The following is a 25,743-nucleotide window of genomic DNA, read 5'->3' as shown; positions in this document are numbered from 1 at the left end:
CGTTCAGTTGGATGCACTGCCGTCACACTTGAAAAATGTAAATTTAAAAAGTAGCAAAGCCATCACTATTCGGAGAGAGGAGAAAAAAAAAAAAAAAAAAAAAAAAATCTTATGGGGTTGTTTTTTTCCAAAACTGGAATGTGCGAAATCTGAAGCCGCTGTGTAATGAAAACCAATCAGCTTCTAGGTTTTATTGTCAGAGCTTAACCACTAGTCCTCCGGAAGATTTACCCCCCCCCCCCCCTTATGACCAGGCCATTTTTTTGCGACACGGCACTGTGTTATTTTACCTGACAATGGAGCGGTCATGCAATGCTGTACCCAAATAAAATGTATATTCTTTTTTCCCCACATATAGAGATTTCTTTTGGTGCTATTTTAACACCTCTGCATTTTTTAATTTTTTGCCCTATAAAAAAAAGTCCATCAATTAAAAAAAAAAAAAAAAATTATATATATGTATATATTTTTTTATTATTATTTCTTTCTGCTATAAGACACATCTAATAAAAAAAAGAATTGAAGAGCTGTCCTGCAGTGGTTTTTTTTTATCACCTCTGCATTTTTTTTTCTTGCCCTAAAAAAAAAAATTATATATATATATATATATATATATATATATATATATATATATATATCTATATAATTTTTTTTTCTTTCTTTCTTTCTGTTATAAAACACATACAATATAAAAAAAATTAAAATTTTAATCAATATGTGTTCCGCCCCCTCTCTTTCCTCATTGGTTCACGGACTTTGACAGCATCAGGAGCAAAATGGTGTCCGCTGCTGTGTCTCAGCCAATCAGAAGGGAGAGTCCCGGAAAGCAGAGGCTCTCATGAAACATTGCTGGATTGAGATGGGGCTCAGAGGGAGCTGCACACAGGTGTTTTTTTTTTTTCATCTTAACTTCTTGTCGACCGCCTGCCACAGATATACTGCGGCAGGCTGGCTCGGCTGCGCGAATCACCGGACCTGTACGACAGTCCGCGGGAGCAACCCAGGGGGCGCGCGTGCGCCCCCATCTACCAGTGGGGAAGCCGATCCACGGCGGTACCCGCGATCGCTCCCCGTGGAGAGAGAATGGTGGTCTGCTGTTCTGCTCTATTTGTGGGAAAAAAAGGACATCAATTGTATTTAGGTACAGCGTCGCACGACCGCGCAATTGTCCGTTAAAATAACGCAGTGACGAATCGCAAAAAATGGCCTGGTCATTAAGGGGGCAAATCCTTCCTGGGCTGAAGTGGGTAATACATAGAATGCATTAGGATGAAAAAAAATCTTCTGCCTTTAGAATCACTTTAACCACTTCAGCTCCGGAAGGTTTACCCCTCTTCATGACCAGGCCATTTTTTGTGATATGGCACAGCGTTAATTTAACTGATAACTGCACGGTCATGAAACGCTGTACCCAAAATAAATTGATGTCCTTTTTTTTCCCACAGATAGAGCTTTCTTTTGGTGTTATTTGATCCCCTCTGCGGTTTTTATTTTTTGCACTAAAAATAAAAAGTCCGACAATTTTGAAAAAAAAAATTATATAGATTTTTTTACTTTCTGCTACATTCAATAAAAAAAATTGAAAAAATGTATTTCTTCATAAATTTAGGCCAATATGTATTCGGTTACATATTTTTGGTTAAAAAAATCCCGCTAAGAGTATATTAATTGGTTTGCGCAAAAGTTACATCAGCTACAAACTATGGGATATTTTTATTTATTTTACTAGTAATGGCAGCGATCAGTGACTTATAGCGGGACTGCCAAATTGCGGGGGACAGTGGGGACACTGACACTTTTTGGGAACCAATAACACCAATACAGTGATCAGTGCTAAAAAAAAAAAAAAATGCACTGTCACTGTACTAATGACACTGGCTGGGAAGGGTTAAACATTAGGGGCGATTAAAGGGATAACTGTGTGCCTAGCCAGTGTATTTCCACAGTGTGGGAGGTGCTTTTATTAGGGGAAGGCATGGATTCATGTCCTTGCTTTGCAGGAACACAAGATCCATGCCTTCCCTACTGACAGAACGGTGTTCTGCCTTGTTTACATAGGCAGACTGACATTCTGGCGCTCACTGCTGGATGATTGGCCGGTGCCCGAGGACATCTATTCCGTGGAACCCGCAGATCGGCTTCTGCTGTGCGCCCCAGAAGTGTCGGGTGACGTACTAGGTACGTGATCTGGTGTTCTGTCGAATAGTGCATCCCGTCCAGATAAATGCCTCCAATGAGATCTGCACAGTACATAACATTATTCCAGCTGATCTATTGATCAGCTAGCCTGACGTCAACACTGCACATGCGTAGATCATCGGAGGCATCAGACGATCTGATCTGCAAAGCGCAGAGGGAGAATCCAATTGTCAGATTCTGCCTCGCTCTCACTGCGCATGCGCGAGACATGAGCGACAACATAGGCGGAGTTACAGGTGGAATACTATTGTTGTTGGGCGGATTTGGATGTGTTGCAGGAAGGATTCCGTCGGTTAAGTCTCGCGCATGTGCAGAGCGCGCGAGGCAGAATCTGATTGTAGCACTGCCCCCTTGAGGACTGCTGAATTATTCACCTTAGGATCCCCCTGGGTTACTGTTAGCAACTGCAGCATGCATATTTAACTCTTTACTCCTTGGCTCAGTCAATAAAAAGTCTAGGGGTTGTAGTTGCTTTTGTGGTTTTTATTTAATTTAGGGACGGGAGAAGGGAAGAGTGGGATACTCCAAATTGAATTATTCACAATGGATGAGGACTCCTGTCTGAAGATGCAGCCAGGCTGCAGATCCATCTTGCCACTAGATGAATCAGGATTAAGTTTCTGTAAGATCACTTGTAAGGAAGGCTATCTTCGGGATACCCGCCTAGTATCCCCATTCACTCCACAGACTGACACACATCCCTCTGACTATCCTACACCGGGGTGGCCCCCTCTCAAGTCAGGCCCCTAGATACAATCCCCGTTACTCACAATACTGTTTTTCGAGGGTCTCCAGTGTCTCAACCCCTTCCAGTCAGCTCTTCTGGACCTCTGGGTTCAGCTCCTTTCCTACTGGTCCACAGGCCGACCGCCTGTGACCACGTGCCACCACTACAGAGGAGACAGCCGTCACCCTCCCTCTGGGACTCTGCTCACCAGCCAAAGACCCTACAGCACATGTGCTCCTGGCTTTTATACCACACCCCAGGATGCACCGAGACCACTAGTCTGTGCCAATCACTGAAGCTGTATCAAAACCTGTGTACTTATCGGTCAGGTTTCCTCCACTGTCCAATGTGCCTTCCCATTGGACCAGCACGGAACACTCCACCAGACCAGATGAATCACACACTGAGCACTATGAGCAGACCTAACTCACAGACCCTGCTGTCTGATAAGCAATATAGATTTGCCTGCTGCTCCTCTGATAGGCAGACCGAGCCAAAACTATACTCACTCTCTAGCACCTACCTAGGAGGGTGCTACATCATGACAATTAGATTCTACCTCCGCGCTTTTTAGATCGTCGGATAATGCCTCTGAAAATCTGCGCATGGACCACGTTAACGTCACTCCAGATGATCAACGTGACGTTACATTGAAAGAACCACCACACAATTCTCCTGCGCTTGAAGGTCGGTCCCGAAGAAGTTATACTGTAGGATCTCCATCCAGGCTGAATCGGATAAATGCCGCCTTGTACCCTTAGAAGACTAGGGATGTCTGAGCAACTGAAAAACGAGAAATGGACGGAGAGCGCACCCGCCTGCTGCATTGTCCTTGATAAAAAGATATTTTATTTTATATAAGAAAGCTACTCGCAAACAAATGTTTGATACAGGCATATCACAATGGAGTGGCTATAGGGCCAACAGTATCACATCATGGATAAAAAGTCCACAGAAACTGGCTGTGAAGGGCTCTGAAGAAGAGGCAGGACCTCGAAACACGTCATACAGTTTCTGTGGACTTTTTATCCATGATGTGATACTGACGCGTTTTGAGGTCCTGCCTCCTCTTCAGAGCCCTTCACAGCCAGTTCCTGTGGACTTTTTATCCCTTATGTGATTAAGGATAATGCACTGGGCCGGTGCACCCTCTGTCCATTTCTCGTTTGGAGTAATGTTACATATTGCACATCGGAGGCATTATCCAACAGGATGCATTATTCTACAGAACACCGGCGCAGAGCGGCTGGACTGCTGCAGTATGTATGCAGTGGGTGGTCAGGAACTGGTTAAATGAACAAGCTGAAGCAGTGCCATCTTAAGAGAATTAAAGGGCACCGGGCAATGCAGTGCACTGGGGCCCCGCCTACACAATCACCCACGAGAATAAAAATGCAAATTATCAATAAGGCTAATGACAGCTTCCAGGTTCGGTGACTGGGTCCGGTGAACACACACACGGATGGGAGTCAGACTCGACTGTCCTGTGTGTGCCTGTTCCCATGGAGGCGGACAGGCATTGCTGCAGTTGTGGGCGCCCCCTCTATGGCTCAAGTGGCCTGACAGCCGCGCAGGGCCAATAGGCGCTTGCCACCTGCTAAGTTCGGCGGCGGGATGCACACGGGAATCGGGACTAATGCTTGGTTGGGGCTGGGACTGGGTAGGTGGGGCCCCAATGGGCAAGTGGGGCCCCCAGGCAACTGCCGAGCATGCCCATTTGGTAAGATGGCCCTGAGCTGAAGCTAGAAGCTGATTGGCTACCATGCACAGCTGCACCAGATTCTGAGTGCACTAGTTTTAGTAAATCTCCCCCCTATATGTCAATCTATCACACGTTAGAATTGTGTTCTCACACTATGGAGTTTTTGAAGCTCTTTTGGGTTTAAAAAAAAGCGACTAAAAAGCTCAAGAAAAATGCTTGCCTTTTAATTCTATGCATGAGTTCACACTGGCAGGGCGCATTTTCCCATCGCAAGTTGTAGGAAAGAAATTAACTTGATTCCCCCAACACAGTGTTGATGTGGGAATCCCTCCTGCCCGGCCATTGTCTTCTCCCGGTGGGGGAGAGGGTGAGGCCGTCCCTGCTGGGAGAAGACAATGATCATCGCTAGCGGCTATAGCAGCTTCTAGTGATAATCGCAAGAGAATCTGGCAGGTTGGCTGTACCCCAAGTTGATCGATCGATCAATCAACTTGGTACATTCAGCCTGCCAATTAACGGTTTGAATTTCAGACGGTTCCTGCTGAATCGGCCGAGGTTCAAACCATGTATGGCCGGCCTTAATCAACTACAGAGCCTGTGTAATTATGTGTTTGGTTTTAAAGGAATGACGTGGCAACTTTGCCACACTGCTCCTCCAGGGCTCACTTAGAGTAGCTGGCTCCGGCTCTCAGCCACGTGCTGAGGGGCCGAGCCAGCTATCAATCAGGCAGCAGGGTGGATCCCAACAATATTGTCTGGATCCTACCAGGGCCTGAAGCAACTTTACCAAGCTTTCTTTTGGTGGTATTTAATCACTACTGACTTTTTTTTTGGGAATGTTATATAGCAGAAAGTGAAAAATATAGTTTTATATAATATAGCCTGCCAGGCCACTGTATCTCTGATGCACGGAAGGTTACCCCTGTCCTATTATTCAGGGGGTTTATGCTACCTATATTGCACTGTTTGGAATGTAACCTGAGAGTGCCTACCTCATGCTGACAGTGGGCTAGATGAAGTAGTCGTTGTTACCATTGGTGCAGAGTATGAAAACATGCAGAACATAAGCAGGATGTCCCAACAAAAGTCTGCTTCATGCTGATAGTGGGTTAGACTTAACCACTTTACCACCGGAGGATTTTGCTGTCTTACGTCCAGGCCACTTTTTGCGATTCAACACTGTGCGACTTTAACTGACAATTGCGCGGTCATGCAACGCCGTACCCAAACGAAATTTATGTCCTTTTTTCCCCACAAACAGAGCTTTCTTTTGGTGGTACTTGATCACCTGTGCGATTTTTATTTTTTGCAATAATAAAAAAATGCAAAAACTTTGAAAAAATAACAATATTTTTCTACTTTGACAGTTAAAAAAATATCCAATATATTACATTTTTGTCATATATTTAGGCCAAAATGTATTTAGCTACATGTCTTTGACAAAAAAATTATCAATGAGCGTATTTTAACCGCTTTAAGATCGGAAGATTTTACCCCCTTCCTGACCAGGCCATATTTTGCGATTCGGCACTGCGTTATTTTAACAGACAATTGCGCACACGTGCGATGCTATACCCAAATTAAATTTATGTCCTTTTTCCCCCCACAAATAGAGCTTTCTTTTGGTGGTATTTGATCACCTGTGCGATTTTTACTTTTTGCGCTATATACAAAAAAAGAGTGACAATTTTGAAAAAATTACATTTTTCACATTTTTTTTATATGAAATTCCACCCCAAAAAAATTTAAAAATCTAAATTTTTTAAAGCGGTTGTAAACCCTATAAAAAAAAAAATTAAAAAAAAAAAACCTGCAAGACAAAGGCATAATGAGCTAGTATGCATCGCATACTAGCCCATTATGTTTAACTTACCTTAAAACGAAGCCCCGACACGGACCCCCGGACATCGATGCGGGCGCTGCCATGATCCCTCGTCGTCTCTTTCCGGGTTCGGCGGCTCCGGCGCGCTGATTGGCCGGAAGAGACGGCTCCAGCGCGCTGATTGGCCGGAGCCGCGATGACGTCACTCCCGCGCATGCGCGCGGGAGTGATTTTTCTGGCAAGCTCCCGGCAAGTTAACTGAAGGTCCCCCTGGACCTTCAGAGCGCATGCGCCGCTCGCGCGAGCGGCTACATGCACTGTAAATATCTCCTAAACCGTGCCGGTTTAGGAGATATTATTTGTACCTACAGGTAAGCCTTATTATAGGCTTACCTGTAGGTAAAAGTGTCAAAAAGCGGGATACTACCGCTTTAACTTTTTTTGCCAATTTGTTTTCTGCTACATATTTTTGGTAAAAAAAAAAAATCGCAATAAGCGTATTTTGATTGGTTTGCGCAAAAGTTTTTGCAGCTACTAACTACGGGAAATTTATAACATTTTTATTGTTTGTTTTTTAAACTAGTAATGGCGGCGATCTGCAATTTTTTTTTGCGGGACTGCGACATTGCGGCGGACAGATCGGACCCTTGACTGACATTTTTTACACTTTTGGGGGTACCAGTGACATTACTACAGTAATCAGTGCTATAAATATGCACTGTTACTGTAAAAATGACACTGGCAGGGAAGGGGTTAATTTTTATTGGTGATCAAGGGGTTAATGTATGCCTGGTGCTTACTAACGTGTGTGGGGGGAGGTAACTGAGTGACACAGGGACAGATCGCAGGTTCAGCTATGCGGAATCCTGTAATCTGACCCTGCCTGTCACTTAGGAGATCCGCCCGCTTTGTTTACACAAGCGGGCTGATCTCCACACTCGATTCCCGACAATCGGGGAAGAGCAGCGGCGATCACCACCACTCCTCCCCTGCCCCGACTCCCGCTGTGACTGAATATAGTGGGAGCGAGCCTTCGGCGGCGCGCGCGCCGCCCACAAGGGGAGGAGTCCAGCGACGTAGGTCTACGTCACTGGACGAGAACGAGCCACTTTGCCGCAGTAGCAGCAATGTGAGCGGTCATAAATTGGTTAAGGGCCATACACACTATAAGATTTTCTGAAGACTTTTTTCCTTCAGATTTACCTTTTCTATGTAGTGCAAGTGTTTAGGTTTGACCTCGTATTATCTGGTTTTGGTAAGTCTAAAGGAAAAAGTCTTCAGAAAATCTTATAGTGGGTATGGCCCATAAGTCGTTGTTACCACTGGTGCAAAGCTTGAGAGGGATCCCCTAACAAAAGCATATTAAATCGGAGGTGCACTAGGACATCTTGAATATGAAACGAATTTAGTCCTGATATACACATATGGTTACTGCAGCGTTAGCCTCTCTATCGAGGCCATCTTGGTTAGTCGGTTCGTCAGTCTGCCTGCTCGTCATGATCTCGATCGCAGTGGGAAATATCGGTCTGTCTGGCCCTGAGGAAGCCTTGTGCGAAACGCATCGGCTTGCTGGGGACCCTTAGACTGTACTACATCAGAGACCATACCATCATCTGATACCAAGTATCAGCATTCCCATATGGGAATATATATATATATATTTCTACATATGCGTTTCTTTTATATGTTATTAATGGGATATATGTCTTTTGATGTATATTTTTTATTATGTTTCCAATAAAGATATATTTTGTATAATTGTGTGGTACCCAGTGCTGTATCTTGGCCTAGGCCAACAAGGCCCAGGCCTAGGGCAGCACTTTGCAGGGGGGCAGCAAAAAAGCTGCACCACGCACAAGGAAAAAAAAAACAGCCTCCTTCCGCCTCCCGCACTTAAAAGGGTCCCTGCCGGCTTGCGATACACATTTAGTACAGTGCCAGTCTTACAGGGCGAATTGGGCTGGAGGGCAGGGTCCAGGAGGCAAATCAGTCTGGCACCCCCATAAAGTGGTCACACTGCTACCTCCTGGTATGATATGATGGTATGATGATGGGCACTGATGAGGCTGACCTTATGGGAACTGATGAAGCTACACTGATGGGCACTGATAGACTTTGGTTGTGGTCTGTGGTTTACAGATGACAGGGCGGGTCATAAACAGGAAGAGGTGTGGCCTTTACAGGAAGGGGTGCGTCATATTTAAATTAGGGGGTGCACAAGCTTAGTCAGGCCTAGGGCAGCCCAAAACCTAAATACACCACTGGTGGTACCTATGATCCTCCTCCTCCTCCTCCTCCCACTGGCCTTCAAAGCCTCCTCTTTTTTCCCTTTTTTTGTGTTCATTATATGCATTTGAGGGTATGGGCCATATATCACGGTAATCTGATGCCACAAAGCTTCTAATCCACTCCCTGGTCATCTCACGTCTCGATTACTGCAACTCCATTCTCATTGGCTTACCTTTAAAAAGACTATCCTCCCCTTCAGTCCATCATGAACGCTGCTGCCAGGCTCATCCACCTTGCAAACCGCTTTGTGTCTGCTACCCCTCTCTGCCAATCCCTCCATTGGCTGCCACTCAACCAACAAATTAAATTCAACTTACTAACCATAACTTACAAAGCCATCCATAACTTGGCGTCCAGCTACATCACTAATCTGGTCTCAAAATACCAACCAACTCGTTCTCTTCCTTCCTCCCAGGACCTCCTGCTCTCTAGCTCCCTTGTTACCACTTCCAATGCTCGCCTCCAGGACTTCTACCGAGCTTCTCCCATCCTCTGGAATGCTCCACCCCCATCTGTCCGACTATCTCCAACTTTGTCTACTTTCAGACGATCCCTGGAAACACATCTATTCAGAGAAATCTATCTGGCATCCACCTAACAACTGTACTCTTATTTTCTCCATCAGCCCATCCCCCACAGTTATTACCTCTTGTATCTCTTGACCGTCCCTCTTAGATTGTAAGCTCTAAGGAGCAGGGCCCTCTGATTCCTATTGTATTAAAGTGTATTGTACTGTCTGCAGAGATGTATAGTAACGAAGTAGAACTACTTAAGTACTGTACTTAAGTACCGAAATGCAATATCTGTACTTTCCTAGAGTAGAATTTTTTTCTCCTACTTCTACTTTTACTTCACTACATTTTTTCGATGATTTCGATACTTCTACTCCGATATTTTTTTTTTTTGTGCTGCATAGTTACTCGTTACTTTTAAAAAAATTACCACTGCCAGAACAGTAGATGGCAGGTTGCATAAAGCTCAAAAAAATGTGTATAATGTCATTTGTAAATCAGCGCATACGAAAATAAAGGCTGTGTATAATAAAAGCTGCTATACCAAATCTTTCCAATAAAAAGAAAATATGAAACAAACAAATAAAATGGTGCTACAGCGCTTAAAGTGCATCAAGAAACTACTAACAAACATAGGTTAATCATTTGAATAAATCATTTGAAATAATAAAAAACAATATGATGTTCAAACTTTTGACTTCTTTCTTTAATAACTACATAACACAGTACTTGTACTTCTACTTTCAGTACTTGAGTAGAAATTTTTTTTCAAAACTACTGGTACTTTTTACTTTTAGTACTTAAGTAGCAAATTTTTTACTACTTGCAATACTTAAGTAAAAAAAATGTTGAATACTTTAGTACTTCTACTTAAGTAACTTTTTCTGCGAGCACTTCCACTTCTACTCATGTCACTTTTTGATCGAGCACTTGTACTTTTACTCAAGTAGAAATTTCGAGTACTTTATACAAGTCTGACTGTCTGCCCTCAAGTTGTAAAGCGCTGCCTAAACTGTCGGCGTTATATAAATCCTATAGAATAATAATAATAATCTGCTACTACCTTAGATTGGAAACCCCATGAGGGCAGAGACTGATGTGAATGTACAAATATATATATATATATATATATGTGTGTGTATAAAGCGCTGTGTAAATTGACAGCGTAATAGAAGTACCATAAGCCCACTACTATCTACAGGGGCAATATTAACGGACGACCTTTAGGCTCAGCTCACATGGGTGACGAGCTGTAAATACTATTCTGAAGAGCAAGCTTTTATCATATCTTTAAAGCTTTCATCCAGCTTTTTTGAAGGCTTTAAACCACTCTTCTGCTGCCAGCAAGCATTGGAATTACTTTAAACAAGCTAGGAGCAGAATTGAACAGGTTTCCAACAAGTGACAGCCAGGTCTCCCATTAACCACTTAAGCCCCGGAAGATTTTACCCCCATTCCGACCAGGGGGTATTTTGCGATTCGGCACTGCGTGACTTTAACGGACAATTGCGCGGTCGTGCGACGCTGTACCTAAACGAATTTGGCGTCCTTTTTTTCCCACAAACAGAGCTTTCTTTTGGTGGTATTTGATCACCTGTGCGATTTTTTGATCACGCGCTATAAACAAAAAAAGAGCGTCAATTTTGCAAAAACAGCAATATTTTTCACATTTTTTTATATGAAATTCCCCAAAAAAAAAATGTAAAAATCAAAATTTTTTTACTTTTTCGGCCAATTTGTTTTATGCTACCTATGTTTGGTAAAAAAAAAAAATCGCAAAAAGCGTATTTTGATTGGTTTGCGCAAAAGTTATCGCGTTTACTAACAAAGGGAAAGATTTCTGTCATTTTTGTTGTTTTTTTTTTTAACGTGTAATGGCGGCGATCTGCGATTTTTTTTGCGGTACTGCGACATTGGGGCGGACAGATCGGACCCTTGACTGACATTTTTGACACTTTTGGGGTTACCAGTGACATTTCTACAGTAATCAGTGCTATATATATGCACTGTTACTGTAAAAATACACTGGTAGTGAAGGGGTTAACTTTATTTGGGAGGGAGGGGCTGTGTGTATCCCTAGGGGCGTGCTTTCTACTGTGATTGGCTGGGGCTTGAGCTGTATGGACACTGATCAACGGATCTACATACTAGATCCGAGTGATCAGTATCCTAACAGCAAGGAGAATGACAGGTGGCTTGTTTACACAAGCCGCCTGACTTTCTCCCTCTCCCCCGCCGATCGCCGAGTGGCCGGCGGACATCGGGTCCGCCGGTCACACGCGCGGGGGGGTCCGTGACCACGCTGGAGCGCGCCTCCGGGGGCGCGCGCTCGCTCCCTAGACCCTCACAAGCTAGTGACGTAGCCCTACGTCACTTTGCCTGTGAGTTGCTGACTGCCGACGTAGATCGGCGTTAGGCAGTCGGCAAGTGGTTAAGATCTTGGTCTTTCATCAAACTGGAGCTGGGGGTCACTTCAAAAGCTTCATAAAGGTTGCTTGAAGCTGGCTGAAAGCATCGCAGATGCTTTGTCAGTATCTGCTGTACACACATCTGGCATTAAAGATGAGGAAGGAAGAGTCCCAGTCACCCTACACCTGGAGTGTATCTGCTAATTATGTCCACCATTACTTTGCCTTTGATGACAAAGTAACACAACTGCTTAAGTCCTCATTCACACTGATCACGGTTTTGAAATTGTGCGACTTCACCTGAACTTGCACGATTTCAAAGCCGCTTTTCAGTCCGACTTCAGGGGGGGGGGGGGGGGGGTACTTGAAAGACATCTGTGCGGGTTCATGCACAGACGTCTATTACCCACCTCAGCTTCCCCCTTTCTGACCAGGCCATTTCTTGCGATACGGCATTGCGTTGCTGTAACTGACAATTGTCCGGTTGTGCGACGCTGTACCCAAATAAAATTTATGTCTTTTTTTCCCCCCACAAATAGAGCTTTCTTTTGGTGGTATTTGACCACCTCTGCGGTTTTTATTTTATGCGCTATAAACAAAAAAAAGAGCGACAATTTAAAAAAACGAAAAAAAAAAAAAAACAAAACTATTTTTTACTTTCTGCTATATAACATTACCCATATTTTTGGTAAAAAAAAAATCCCAATAAGCGTATTTTGATTGGTTTGTGCAAAAGTTATTGCGTCTACAAACTAGGGGAAAGACTATTTTTTTTACTAATGGTAATGGTAGTGATCGGCAATTTTTTTAGCGGGACTGCGACATTGCGGAGCACAGATCGGACCCCTAACTGATAATTTTGAAAAAAAAAAATATATATATAAATATATACAGGGCTGCTGTTAGAAATTGCGGGGCCCCGTACAGACTACCTGGCAGGGACCCCCAAGAAAATATTAAAGATATATTTAGCTAAAATTACAACAAAATCACTATTAACAGAAACAAATTTAACATAACTCGCATAATTCCTGCTAAATCTAAAAAAAAAAAAACTATGTTAAATAAAAAAGAAGATGAGATGAGGAAAAATATACAGGCTGGGCAGTTGGAGCTCAGTGATCAGAGAGACAGAGAGAGAGAAACAAAGTTACAATTTACAAATAAACTCCTGAGCAGAGATAAGTGCTGGGAGGGGGCACACAAGGGAGGGGGATTAGTGAGGGACGACTGTCTCTTTCTCAACAGATAAAAGCTGATAGCAGGGAGGGGGACAGATTAGATTCAGGTGCTGGAGGAAGATTTCTGTATTTGTTGTCCATCACTAATTCCCCTCTCTGTGTGGGCCCCCCCCTGTGTGCTCGGGCCCCCTACAAGAGGGCTGGTGGTCCCCCCCTATCAGCGGCCCTGAATATATATATATATATATATATATATATATATATATATATATATATATATATATATATATATATATATTTTGTATTACCAACTCCTTCTAGAGGGGATTGGTGATTGTGGGCCTAGGGGGGACTTTAATGGTATCGTACTCATAGTATGTAACTACACATTTGTTTGTATAAAAAATGGGCTCCGTTCACATCTAGGCGTTTTTGGGGAGTTTTTCTGCTCTAGGATCAGCTCTCAAAACGCCCAACAAGACAATTCCTATTCATTTCAATGGCCCCTGTTCACATCTGAGCGTTTTGACGCTGTTTACAAAACGCCCAACGCTCAAAAAAGTACATGAGCTTCTTTTTGGGCAGATTACAGGCGTTTTCCATTGGTATCTATTCAATCAAAAAACGCCTGCACAAAAAACGCCTGTAAATCGCGGTAAAAATCGCGGTAAAATCACGGAAAAAATCGCGAAAACGCTACACTCAGGTGTGAATGTATCCTAAATTGTGTCATTAAAAAACATTACATTTTCACATTGACATTGAAACATACAAAAAATATATATACAAGACCAACATGTATAATTGGTGACAATTGACAACATATTTGACATATAGGATCCTCTTTATACTTGAGTGCAGCCACTCATGCTACCACCCATATCCTTGCCCGACATGTTTCGCTAAACAAAGCTTCTTCAGGGGCAGATTGGCCTGATAAGGATACCGTTAGTGTCAATCGAATTGTCACTCAATGTCAATATACAATGATGTGGAGGAGAGGGGGTGGACCATAGTAAGGTGGAAGTAGTTTACTTTCGCATGGGCTTATGATTATTTGTGTGAAACCATAGGGATTCTACACACAGGGCTAGTATCCCCAATATGGCTGTTATTGCTACTATTGTTTGTTTAAGATGCCATTATTTATTCCTTGTACGGTGAAAGGATAGAAATATCCCCTTGCCGTTATCATATATCTTAGCGTTCTGCCGCCATGCCTCCCTACTCCTCTATATATATTTTACTTTCTGCTATAAAACAAATCCAATAAAAAAAAAAAAAACTTAAAAAAATCAAAATTTCTTCATCAATTTGGCCCAATGTGTATTCTGCTACGTATTTTTGGTAAAAAAAAAAAACCCCAATAAGTATATATTAGTTGGTTTGCACAAAAAGGTATAATGTCGAAAAAATTATAGGATAGATTTATGGAGTTTTTACTAGAACGGTCGGCGATCGGCGATTTTTAGCGGGACTATGACATTGCGGTGGACAAATCAGACCCCTGACACTTTAATAGGGGATTTTAATAGTTTTCACTTTATAGGGACCAGTGACACCAATACAGAGATCGGTGCTAAAAAATAAAATAAAAAAATAAACAAAGAACCGTCACTGTACTAATGACACTGGCAGGGAGGGGGTTAATGTCAGGAGCGATCAAAGAGTTCAATGTGTTCCCTGGGAGTGCTTTTTTTTTTTTTTTTTCATATATCTAAAATATTTTATTAAAAATCTAATCGTTATGATAAGATACAGAGTCAGACTACACAGATTTTTAAACCGTAAGGTTCACATGTTTAACAACAGTGCATATAATAAAACCACACATTTTCGTGCCAGCTATTTAAAAAAATAAGTGATCCTTCAACTATTTTACAGGTTATAAGCAAATTAAGAGCCAACCACCATTTTTTGTAGGTTTGTGAAGAGTGCATTTGTGCAGGAGGGGGCGCAATTAAACAAAAAAAAAAAAAACAAACACCACACCAAACAAAACACATGAAAAGGTGCGAGAAAGTCATAGTACATTTATACCACCTGTGCGAGTGCAAAAAAAAAAAAAGTGTAAAATCATGTGCATGCAATCAAACTTCAATAGTGAGATCTTAATAACTTAAGATGTACAGTGGCAATGGATTAGATAGGGCATGTGTATCGAGGTAGAGGTTGTTCACCATTGAAGATAATGGGCATATATACATATGGAAACCCCTTAGCGATTAAACCAAGTTGGAAGAGAGCTTCCCTGTTTCCCCCTTTCTTCCCTTGCTCTCCCCCCCCCCCCCTCTCTCCCTTTTTATTTTCTTTTTCCTTTGACATGATGTTATGACCGATAATATTACTGCAACATTTTTTGTTATATTTTTCTATTTTCCCTTGTACATGTTTGTTATTAACCCCTTCCGTACCGCGTCATGTAAAATGACGTCGGCACAAATCCTTTCTCGATCCGGGCCGACGTCATATGACGGCGCCCGGATCTCCCCGCTACTGCGCGCCCCCGGGGGCGCGCAGCGCGGCGATCTGGGGTGAGGCTCGTCCCTCGGACTGAGCCCAACCCCGATCAAGGTAAACAGCCAATGAAATTGGCTGTTTACCACGTGATCGGCTGTGTCAATCACAGCCGATCACATGAGCGGCTCCAGCGCGAGCCGCTCGTTCCTTCCTTAATGCGCACCCCCGGGGGCGCGCAGCGCGGCGATCGGGGACGAGGCTCGTCCCTCGGACAGAGCCCATCCCCGATCTAGGTAAAGAGCCAATGAAATTGGCTCTTTACCACGTGACCGGCTGTGTCCAATCACAGCCGGTCACAAATGTCATCAGAGAACACGGTAACTAGCTGTCACCGTGTTCTCCTCCTCACACACTGATCCTGTGTGAGGAGGAGATTGTGGTAACAGCTAGTTACCAATCATAGTGCACCCCAACCACACTGATTGCCGCCCCCCCCCCCCCAATAAAGAGCACCTGTCACTAGCCCATCAAAGTACCCGAGTACCTGTCACCAGCCCATCAGGTACTCAGATGACAGGTACTCAGGGTACTCTGATGGGCTGGTGACAGGTACTCGGGTACTCTGATGATGGGTACTCGGGTACTCTGATGACAGGTACTCGGGTACTCTGATGACAGGTACTCTGATGGGCTGGTGACAGGTACTCGGGTACTCTGATGACAGGTACTCGGGTACTCTGATGACAAGTACTCAGGTACTCTGATGACAAGTACTCGGGTACTCTGATGACGGGTACTCGGGTACTCTGATGACAGGTACTCGGGTACTCTGATGACAGGTACTCGGGTACTCTGATGACAGGTACTCTGGTACTTTGAGTACCCGTCATCGGAGTACCCGAGTACCTGTCACCTACCCATCAGAGTACCCGAGTACCTTCCACCTGCTCATCAGAGTACCTGACACCTGAAGTACCCGAGTACTTGCCACCCGCTCATCATTACCCATCACTACTCATCAGTACTCATCAGTACCCATCAGTACCTATCACCTATTAGTATCAGTACTGATCATCCGTACCCATCAGTACAGTATCAGTATCACCTATCAGTATCAGTACTACTCATCAGTACCTATCACCTGCCCATAAGAGTACCCGAGTACCTGTCACCTGCCTATCGGAGTACTCGAGTACCTGCCACTTGCTCATCAGTACCAGAGTACCTGTCACCTGCCCAGCAAAGTACCCGAGTACCTGTCACCCTTCATACAGCCACCATGTCTAAGTCCAAAAAGGTTAACATACGTCGTCCGTTTAAACCTAAATACCGGTGTTATGGCAGCAGATAGCTGCCATAACCCTGGTATTTTTTTAAACGGTGGACGGTTGGCTTTCCGATAAGGGTGGTCCCAGCGGCAGATTCGCCGCGGGATCACCCTTCCGGGGTGGCGGAAGAGGTGCCCCCCCCCCCCTCCCGCTGCATTCTGGTCCTTTTCCCCGCTTACCGGACCCGCCGGCAGCGGGGAAAACGATCCGGTCCCAGATCCTCACAGACAGGATGTCGAGTGAGGGCAAGCTTGCCCTCACTCGACTCTATGGTCTTGGAGGACCGGAGCTACGGCAAACGTCGTTGCCTAGCAACCAGTTTAAAGGTCCCTTTTTTTTTTTTCATTTTATTTAATTTTATTTTAATTTTTTTTTTTAATTTTTTCTATCTTTTAGTGTACTTGTGAGATCTGAGGACTTTTTGACCCCAGATCTCACAAAAAAGAGGTCCTGTCGTGCCTTTTTCTATTACAAGTAATGTTTACATTTCTTGCAATAGAAATAAAAATGATCAATTTTTTTTTTTTAAAAAAAACAGTGTAAAAATAAAAAATAATAAATAAAATAAATAGTAAAAAAAAAAAAAAAAAAAAAATTAAAGCGCCGTGTCCCCGCGAGCTCGCGCGCAGAAGCGAACACATACGGAAACCCCGCCCACATATGTAAACAGTGTTCAAACTACACATGTGAGGTATCGTCGCGATCGTTAGAGCAAGAGCAATAATTTGAGCCATAGACCTCCTCTGTAACTCTAAGATAGCAACCTGTAGAAATTTTTAAAATGTCGCCTATGGGGATTTTTAAGTACCAAAATTTGTCACCATTCTGTGAGCGTGCGCAATTTTGAAGCATGACATGTTGGGTATCTATTTACTCAGCGTAACATTATCTTTCACATTATGGAAAACAATTGGGCTAACTTTACTGGTTTCTTATTTTTTAATTTAAAAAAGTGATTTTTTTCCCAAAAAATTGCGTTTGGAAGACCGCTGCGCAAATACGGTGTGATAAAAAATATTGCAATAATCTCCATTTTATTCTCTAGGGTCTCTGCTAAAAAAAAATATATAATGTTTTGGGGTTCTAAGTAGTTTTCTAGCAAAAACAACTGATTTTAGCTTGTAAACACCAAATGTCAAAAATAGGCCTAGGCAAGTGGCTAGGATGCATGATGATGCTCCTTGGATGTTTAGGCCCCTCTATATGGCTAGGCTGTGAAAAAGTCTCACACATGTGGTATTGCCATACTCAGGAGGAGTGGCAGAATGTATTTTGGGGTGTCATTTTTGCGATGTACATGCTATGTGTTAGGAATATCCTATAAATTGACAACTTTGTGTAAAAAAAAAAGTTTTTATTTTTTTCCCACATTTTCCAAAAACTTGTGGAAAAAAATGACATGCTCAAAGGACCCATAATGCCTCATAGAATATACGTTGGAGTGTTTGCTTTCCAAAATGGGGTAATTTTGTGGACTTTTCCATTGTATTGTTGCTCTAGGGCCTTGAAAAGTGTGATAGGTAGTAAGAAAGTTTTATGTGTATTTATGCTCCTAAAACGCCTTATGGTGCTACTTGGACGTGGAGTCTCTTTTTGTGGCCAGGCTGTGTAAAAGTCTCACACATGTGGTATCACCATACTCGGAAGGAGTAGCAGAATGAATTTTGGGGTGTCATTTTTGCTGTGTACATGCTATGTGTTAGAAATAGCTTATAAATTGACAACGTTTTGGGAAAAAAAAAGAAAAAAAAATGTTTTCTTCATTTTCCCAAGAATTGTGGGAAAAAATTATAACGTCAAAAAACTCACCATGCCTCTTACTAAATACCTTGGACTGTCTACTTTACAAAAAGGGGTCATTTGGGGGGTATTTGTACTGTCCTGACATTTCAGGGCCTCAAGAAAGGCCATCAGTACATCTGGTGTGATCAATTTTCAGTAATTGGTACCATAGCTTCTAGACTCAATAACTTTCACACAGACTAAATAATATACACTAATTTGGGTTAATTTTACCAGAGATATGTAGCAGTATAAATTTTGGCCCAAATGTATGAAGAAAAATTAATTTTTTGCAAAATTTTATAATAGAAACTAAAAAAAAGTGTTTTTTTTGCAAAATTTTTGCTCTTTTTTTGCTTATATCACGAAAAAAAAAAACCCCAGTTGTGATCAAATACCACCAAAAGAAAGCTCTATTTGTGTGAAAAAAATGATAAAAATTTTGTTTGGTTACAGTGTAGCATGACTGAGCAATTGTCATTCAAAGTGTGAGAGTGCTGAAAGCTGAAAATTGGTCTGGGCAGGAAGGGGGTCTAACTGCTCTGTATGGAAGCGGTTAAACAAGCAAAAAATTGGGGGAGCAAACCCTGAACATGTATATCTAAAGCCGGTGCAGCTATGGACCAAGCAACATGTATATTAAAAAAGAATAGCGCAACCATGCAAAAGAAATGACTATCAAATATGGAGACAATCCATAAATAAAAATAGGGATTTAGTTCCACCATATGGTCATATCGTGCTCAAGCCCACCACTGCGTCAAAGTACCCCATTATCAGTGGGTCCTACACTATCCATAAAAAAGGGGTGAATCCAGCCTCTCTTACCCTTGGAGACAACACTCCTTGCTGGGAAGGTGTGCTAATGCACTGCAGGGGACTCCTATCTACTTGATAGAGGACATCAATAGGGTACAGGTGTGTGTGGGGGATGGGATGCTCAACCCCAGAAGTCTGGTCAGACCGAATACATAATAAACAAGCAAAAAATTGGGGGAGCAAACCCTGAACATGTATATTCTACACACAGGGCTGTTATTGTTTTGTGTCAAAATTACAATAAGAGTCGGTTCACACTGGGGCGGCACGGCTCTGTACTACTTCAGGGGCGACTTGTGCATTCCCAAGCACCACGACTTCGGAGCGACTGGCATGGACTTCACATAATGGAAGTCTATGCAAGTCGCTCTGAGGTCGCCCCGAAGTAGTACAGTGACCCTTTTTCTAAGTCGGAGCGACTTGTGTCGCTCCTATTAGAACGGGTCCTGTAGCGGTCAATGGACTGCGAGGGAGCGCGACTTGTCAGGCTGACAAGTCGCGCTAGTGTGAATCGAGTCTTAAGCTATATTGAAAAAAAAAAATAATTAAAGGACCTTTATGGCACTTTTCCACTGCAAGTACCGGCTCGGCTCCACTCGGCCCTGGTTTGGTTTTCCACCGCATGGTACGGTGTTGGTACGGTTTGCTTTTCCACTAAAGTAGTAAGTGGGTGGGATAACAACGATTCTCTGACCAATCAGTGGCTAGTAGTGACAAACAGTCAAGGCAGCATGCAAAGGATTGTGGGATATGGTATCGGTACGGCCCTGTTGGAACCCCAACCGAGGTGGTACTGTTTAACCACTTAAGCCCCGGAAGATTTTACCCCCTTCCTAACCAGGGGGTATTTTGCGATTCGGCACTGCGTGACTTTAACGGACAATTGCGCGGTCGTGCGACGCTGTATCTAAACGAATTTGGCGACCTTTTTTTCCCACAAACAGAGCTTTCTTTTGGTGGTATTTGATCACCTGTGCGATTTTTTGATCACGCGCTATAAACAAAAAAAAGAGCGTAAATTTTGCAAAAATAGCAATATTTTTCACATTTTTTTATATGAAATTCCCCCCCAAAAAAATGAAAAAATCAAAATTTTTTAACATTTTCGGCCAATTTGTTTTATGCTACCTATGTTTGGTAAAAAAAAAAAAAAAAAAAAAAAAAAAAAAAAAAAAAAAAAAATCGCAAAAAGCGTATTTTGATTGGTTTGCGCAAAAATTATCGCGTTTACTAACAAAGGGAAAGATTTTTGTCATTTTTGTTGTTTTTTTTTTTTAACGCGTAATGGCAGCGATCTGCTATTTTTTTGCGGTACTGCGACATTGCGGCGGACAGATCGGACCCTTGACTGACATTTTTGACACTTTTGGGGTTACCAGTGACATTTCTACAGTAATCAGTGCTATATATATGCACTGTTACTGTAAAAATACACTGGCAGTGAAGGGGTTAACTTTTTTTTTTAAAGGGAGGGGCTATGTGTGTCCCTAGGGGCGTGCTTTCTACTGTGATTGGCTGTGGCTTCAGATGTATGGAGAGTGATCAACGGTTCTACATAGAAGAACCGTATGATCATCCTTCATACACAGGGGAGAATGACAGGCAGCTTGTTTACACAAGCCGCCTGACTTTCTCCCTCTCCCCCGATGATCGCAGAGTGACCGGCTGACATCGGGTCCGCCGGTCACACGCGCGGGGGGGTCCGTGACCACGCGAGAGCGGGGGCGCGCGCTCGCTCCCTAGACCCTCACAAGGTAGTGACGAAGCCCTACGTCACTTTGCCTGTGAGGGGCTGACTGCCGACGTAGATCGGCGTTAGGCAGTCGGCAAGTGGTTAAGCGAGCCGTACCGTTCAGTTCCATGTAGTGGAAAAGCGCTGCTGTGCCGTACCGAACCGTTCCAACACCGTACCATGTGGTACCATGCAGTGAAATGGCGTAAAAGCGAGCCGAACCGTTTGGTTCCATGCAGTGGAAAAGCGTTAAATCACAGGTCAAATTGCGCCAATGTGAACCTGGGCTTAAATTGGAATTAAACCCTGCAGTACTATGCTAGAAAAACACAACCCCATTTAAGGCCGTGACAAGGGGTGGGTTTACTGGGAGCGCCTTTCTTCTGTTATGGAGTAGTGACAGCAGCAATGATTTTGACAATCAAGTGACTGCTGGGTTTAGGATCCCATAAGCTTGCACATCATGGGAGGAGTGGTGGGGGGGCACAGTTTTGAATCTTCGCCCTGGGGGCTGGATGACCTTGTCCCGACACTGGCACTGACCCCATTCATAAAGTTTGACATACAACAATTACAATTTTGTGCTCAGGTGGTCCAGTAGGAAAAGCCCTTTCCAATTGTAATTTCTTCCACTAAGCGCCCAGACATCTGCAGCCATCCTTTTGTCATGATCAGGACATAAAGACAACTCGGAATTAGGAAACAGAAGACAAAACAAGGGAAGTGCATTGTATAGCGGAATAAATCTTATTAACCACTTGGCGGCCGCCAGCAGTACATATACTGCGGCAGGTCGGCTCTGTCCTGCGAAACGACGTAACTATACGTCGCTTCGCGGGACCGCGAGTCGGGGCGCAACAGGGGAAGCCGATGAGTGGGTCCGGCGGCCGCGATCGCTACCTGTGGAGACAGAACGCCGGTCTGCTGTTGTAAACACGGCAGACCGCTGTTCTGTCAGTAATGAACACAGGGATCCTCCTATTTACGAACACAGGTCTCTGTGTTCACGCAGAAAGCCCACCCCCCCACAGTTAGACAGCACCCCCTTGCGACACATTTAACCCTTTGATCGCCCCTGGTGTTAACCCCTTCCCTGCCAGTGACATTACTACAGTAATCAGTGCTAAATATATGCACTGTTACTGTAGTAATGTCACTGGCGCCTCCCAAAGTGTCAAAAATGTCAGTTAGGTGTCAGATTTGTCCGCCGCAATGTCGCAGTCCCGGTAAAAATCGCTGATTGCCGGCATTACTAGTAAAAAAATAAATAAACATAAAAAAATGACAAATCTTTCCCCTAGTTTGTAGACACGATAACTTATGCACAAACAAATCAATATACACTTATTGGGATTTTTTTTTTTTAACCAAAAATATGTAGCAGAATACAAATTGGCCTAAAATTATGAAAACATTTGATTTTTACATTTTTTTAATTGGGAATGTTATATAGCAGAATGTGAAAAATGTTTTTTTTTTTTTTTTTTTTTTTTTTTTTTACAGAATTGTCTTTTTTTTTGTTTATAGCGCAAAAAAAAAAAAAAGTTATATAGCAGAAAGTGAAAAATATTGCTTTTTTCAGAATTGTTGGTATGTTTTTGTTTATAGCACAAAAAATCAAAAAATCAAACAGGTGATCAAATACCACCAAAAGAAAACTCTATTTGTGGGGGAAAAAAAGGACATCAATTTTATTTAGGTACAGCGTCGCATGACTACGCAATTGTCAGTTAAATTAACGCAGTGCCGAATCGCAAAAAATGACCTGGTCATTAAGGGGGTAAAACTGGTCCAGAAGTGGTTAAATGCGGAAATAAAAAATAAATAAATATACACCCACATGCTCTGATTTGTCAGTGTGCCCGCAGTAAAGAGTAGAAAAAGAAAACCTGACCAGAAATCCTTCTAGTACCCCAGCTGAAGTCACCCTCATACGTTTATCTGAATGTTGCTATGCTGGAGCATCAGTAACAACTCTTGAGAAGTTTGCGGAGGGCTTAGGTGGCCGATCATAATTCGGGAGCACGTCCAGAAAGTGTGTGGCATGTTGCCATTGATATAGTTTAAGGCCCGCTTTCTTAAAGAGGTTGTAAACCCTCTTGTATAACTTTTACCTATAGGTAAGCCTATATTAAGGCTTACCTATAGGTGCTATAAATATCTCCCAAACTTGCACCGTTTAGGAGATATTTACAGCGCAAACTGCCGATGACGTCATTGGCGCAGGCGCTCTGAGGGAACGGCCACCCGTGCCGTTCCTTCAGAGCTCAGTGCCGTGAACGGCGGCTCCCGCGCGCATGCGCGGGAGTGATGTAATCGCGCCTCCGGCCAATCAGATGGCCGGAGGACGCGAACCCGGAAGCGGGACGGCAGGACATGTCGCCGTCCTGTCGCTGAGGTGGCGGCACGGCGGGGGCTTCGTTTTAAGGTAAGTACTACATAATGAGCTAGTATGCGATGCATACTAGCTCATTATGCCTTTCTCTTTACAGGGCTTTTTTTTTCTCGGATTTTTTTTTTTGACTTTACTTCCTCTTTAAACTTGCATGTATTCTTGAGAAAGGAGGACATGCCCCGAAACATGTCATATCCACAGTAATCTGCCACGCCCTGCCTGGATTTGCTCTGCCCTATGAGTGGCCGCCTAAGCCCTCAATTAACTTTTGAGGAGTGGAGTCACTGACACTGCGGGCGTGCCCGGCTTCCTTCCTTCAGCACACTCAGATACATGTGTGAGGGTGACTTCAGCTGGAGGATGAGGAGGACTTCTGGCCAGGCTTTATTCTGCTATTGTTTACTATGGGCACGCTGACAACTCAGGGTATGTGAGTGTATACAATTTTTATTATATTTCCCCGCTTAAGAGATTTCTCTATGCAATGCACTTCCTACCATTTTGTTTTTCTATAAAGTTCAATATGAAACACGTAAATAGTTATTTTATTTAATCTTTTTTTTTTTAATTCTGGAGTTTTTCCAGCTGAAGCCGGCACCATCTTTAAAAATGTGTTCAAGCCTAACTTCCTAAATTATTTCTTAAGTAGAACTCTCCTAGATAGGCTGCTAGGGAATAAGATACATTTAATTATTTTTGGCTCCTCTGTAATCATTGGAGCAGCTATTGATTTCTTTGAGCTGTCCTGGATCTAACAGGTTGCAGGATTGATTGATTCCCCCCCTGCTTTCTAGTGGCTTCTAGAATTATAGGGCTGAGAGAGTCCAATGGGCAGCTTGAATATTTATTGTGTTTCATCCATTCCCTGGGGAGGTGTGCCCAGTAGGTGGGTGAAGAGAACATAAATAGTCTGAGGTCTGGAGAAGCTATGTTCTTATCCTGCTGGAGAAGTTCCACAGCCTCAGGGACTGCTTCCCCTCTGAGGCAGTTCCACTCAAATTTGCTGGTGTTCATCAAGGTCCCAGCTGTGGCAGGGCTGGGGGACTCAGTGTCGGGACAAGGTCATCCAGCGCCCAGGGCAAGGATGCCAAACTGCGCCCCCCCCCCCCTTCACGTAGGGTTAGCGTCAAGCTGCCCCCCATCTCTGCAATAAACCATTTCACCCAGGACAACTGACCCTCCTGCCCATCCCTTGTCCCGGCCTTGGGAGGACCTATTTCTAAGTCTCTTTGGAGCTTTCTAAAAGACTTCACCTAAGGATCTGGTCTGGAGGGTTTACTGAAGAGAAGCCTGATGGAAGCTGGAAAGTGCATAGTTATCCTGCAGCCAAGGAGAGCCTGGAGGATGCTAGGAACTGTGCAGTTGTCCTGTGACAGAGATGTGTGGTGGAAAGTGGGAAGTGTTCAGCTGTCCTGTGACATTGTGAGTACTGACCTGAGCTTAAAGCAGAACTTCACCCAAGAGGGGGAAGTTCCGCTTGTTTGCATCCTCCGCCCCTTTGACAGGTACCCGCTTCCACTTCCGGTAAGATCGCTGTGGCGACGTTCCCCCCCCCCACAGCTTTTTGGGACACATCACAGGTCACAGAAGACTGTGGGACCATTCACAAAGCACAGTGCGACTTGCACAAACCGCAGTAGGAAAACTGGCTCCGACGGTGACTTCAGAGGTCAAAAGAAAAATCTCACGAATGGTGAGGGTTTCAAGACTTGAATAATATCCACAAGGACTATGTACAATAAGGGTACGTATGGGGGAAAGTGTATAATGTGAGTTTATTATACTTTAAAAATACTATACATGTAAAGTTGGCTAATTTCTTATGCCTTTATGACATAAACCAGGGGTCTCCAAACTTTCGAAAAACAAAAGGCCAGTTTACTGCCCTTAAAACTTAAGGGGGCCAAACTGTGGCCAGTAGGAAAAGAAAATTCCCTGGCATCAGTGGAAGTAAACAATGCCATAGGCTTGTGGATCAGTGAGAGTAAAAAAATTAAGGAAGGAACAGCGCCCAACATTGGTGTCAGAGTGAGGAATAGTGCCCCTTCTTTAGTGTCAGTGTGAGGAATAGCGCCCCTTCATTGGTGTCAGTGGGAGGAATAGCGCTCCTTCACTGGTGTCAGTGGGGGGAATAGTGCCCCTTCACTGGTGTCAGTGGGAGGAATAGTGCTCCTTCATTGGTGTCAGTGAGAGGAATAGTGCCCCTTCATTGGTGTCAGTGTGAGGAATAGTGCCCCTTCATTGGTGTCAGTGAGAGGAATAGTGCCCCTTCATTGGTGTCAGTGTGAGGGATAGTGCCCCTTCATTGGTGTCAGTGTGAGGGATAGTGCCCCTTCATTGGTGTCAGTGTGAGGAATAGAGCCCCTTCATTGGTGTCAGTGTGAGGA

At 43.6% G+C, this 25,743-nt stretch overlaps 1 protein-coding gene across 1 annotated transcript in view; it reads right to left on the bottom strand.

Moving 5' to 3' along the window:
- The window catches only part of PCSK6 (proprotein convertase subtilisin/kexin type 6), a 487,218-nt gene that overhangs the window by 231,453 nt on the left and 230,022 nt on the right, over positions 1-25,743 (bottom strand). The gene's annotated exons all lie outside the window — the stretch shown is intronic.

Source organism: Pelophylax lessonae, assembly GCF_965119305.1.
Source record: "Pelophylax lessonae genome assembly, chromosome: 4".
NCBI classification, from domain to species: domain Eukaryota; kingdom Metazoa; phylum Chordata; class Amphibia; order Anura; family Ranidae; genus Pelophylax; species Pelophylax lessonae.
This window is presented reverse-complemented; position numbering and strand designations above follow the sequence as displayed.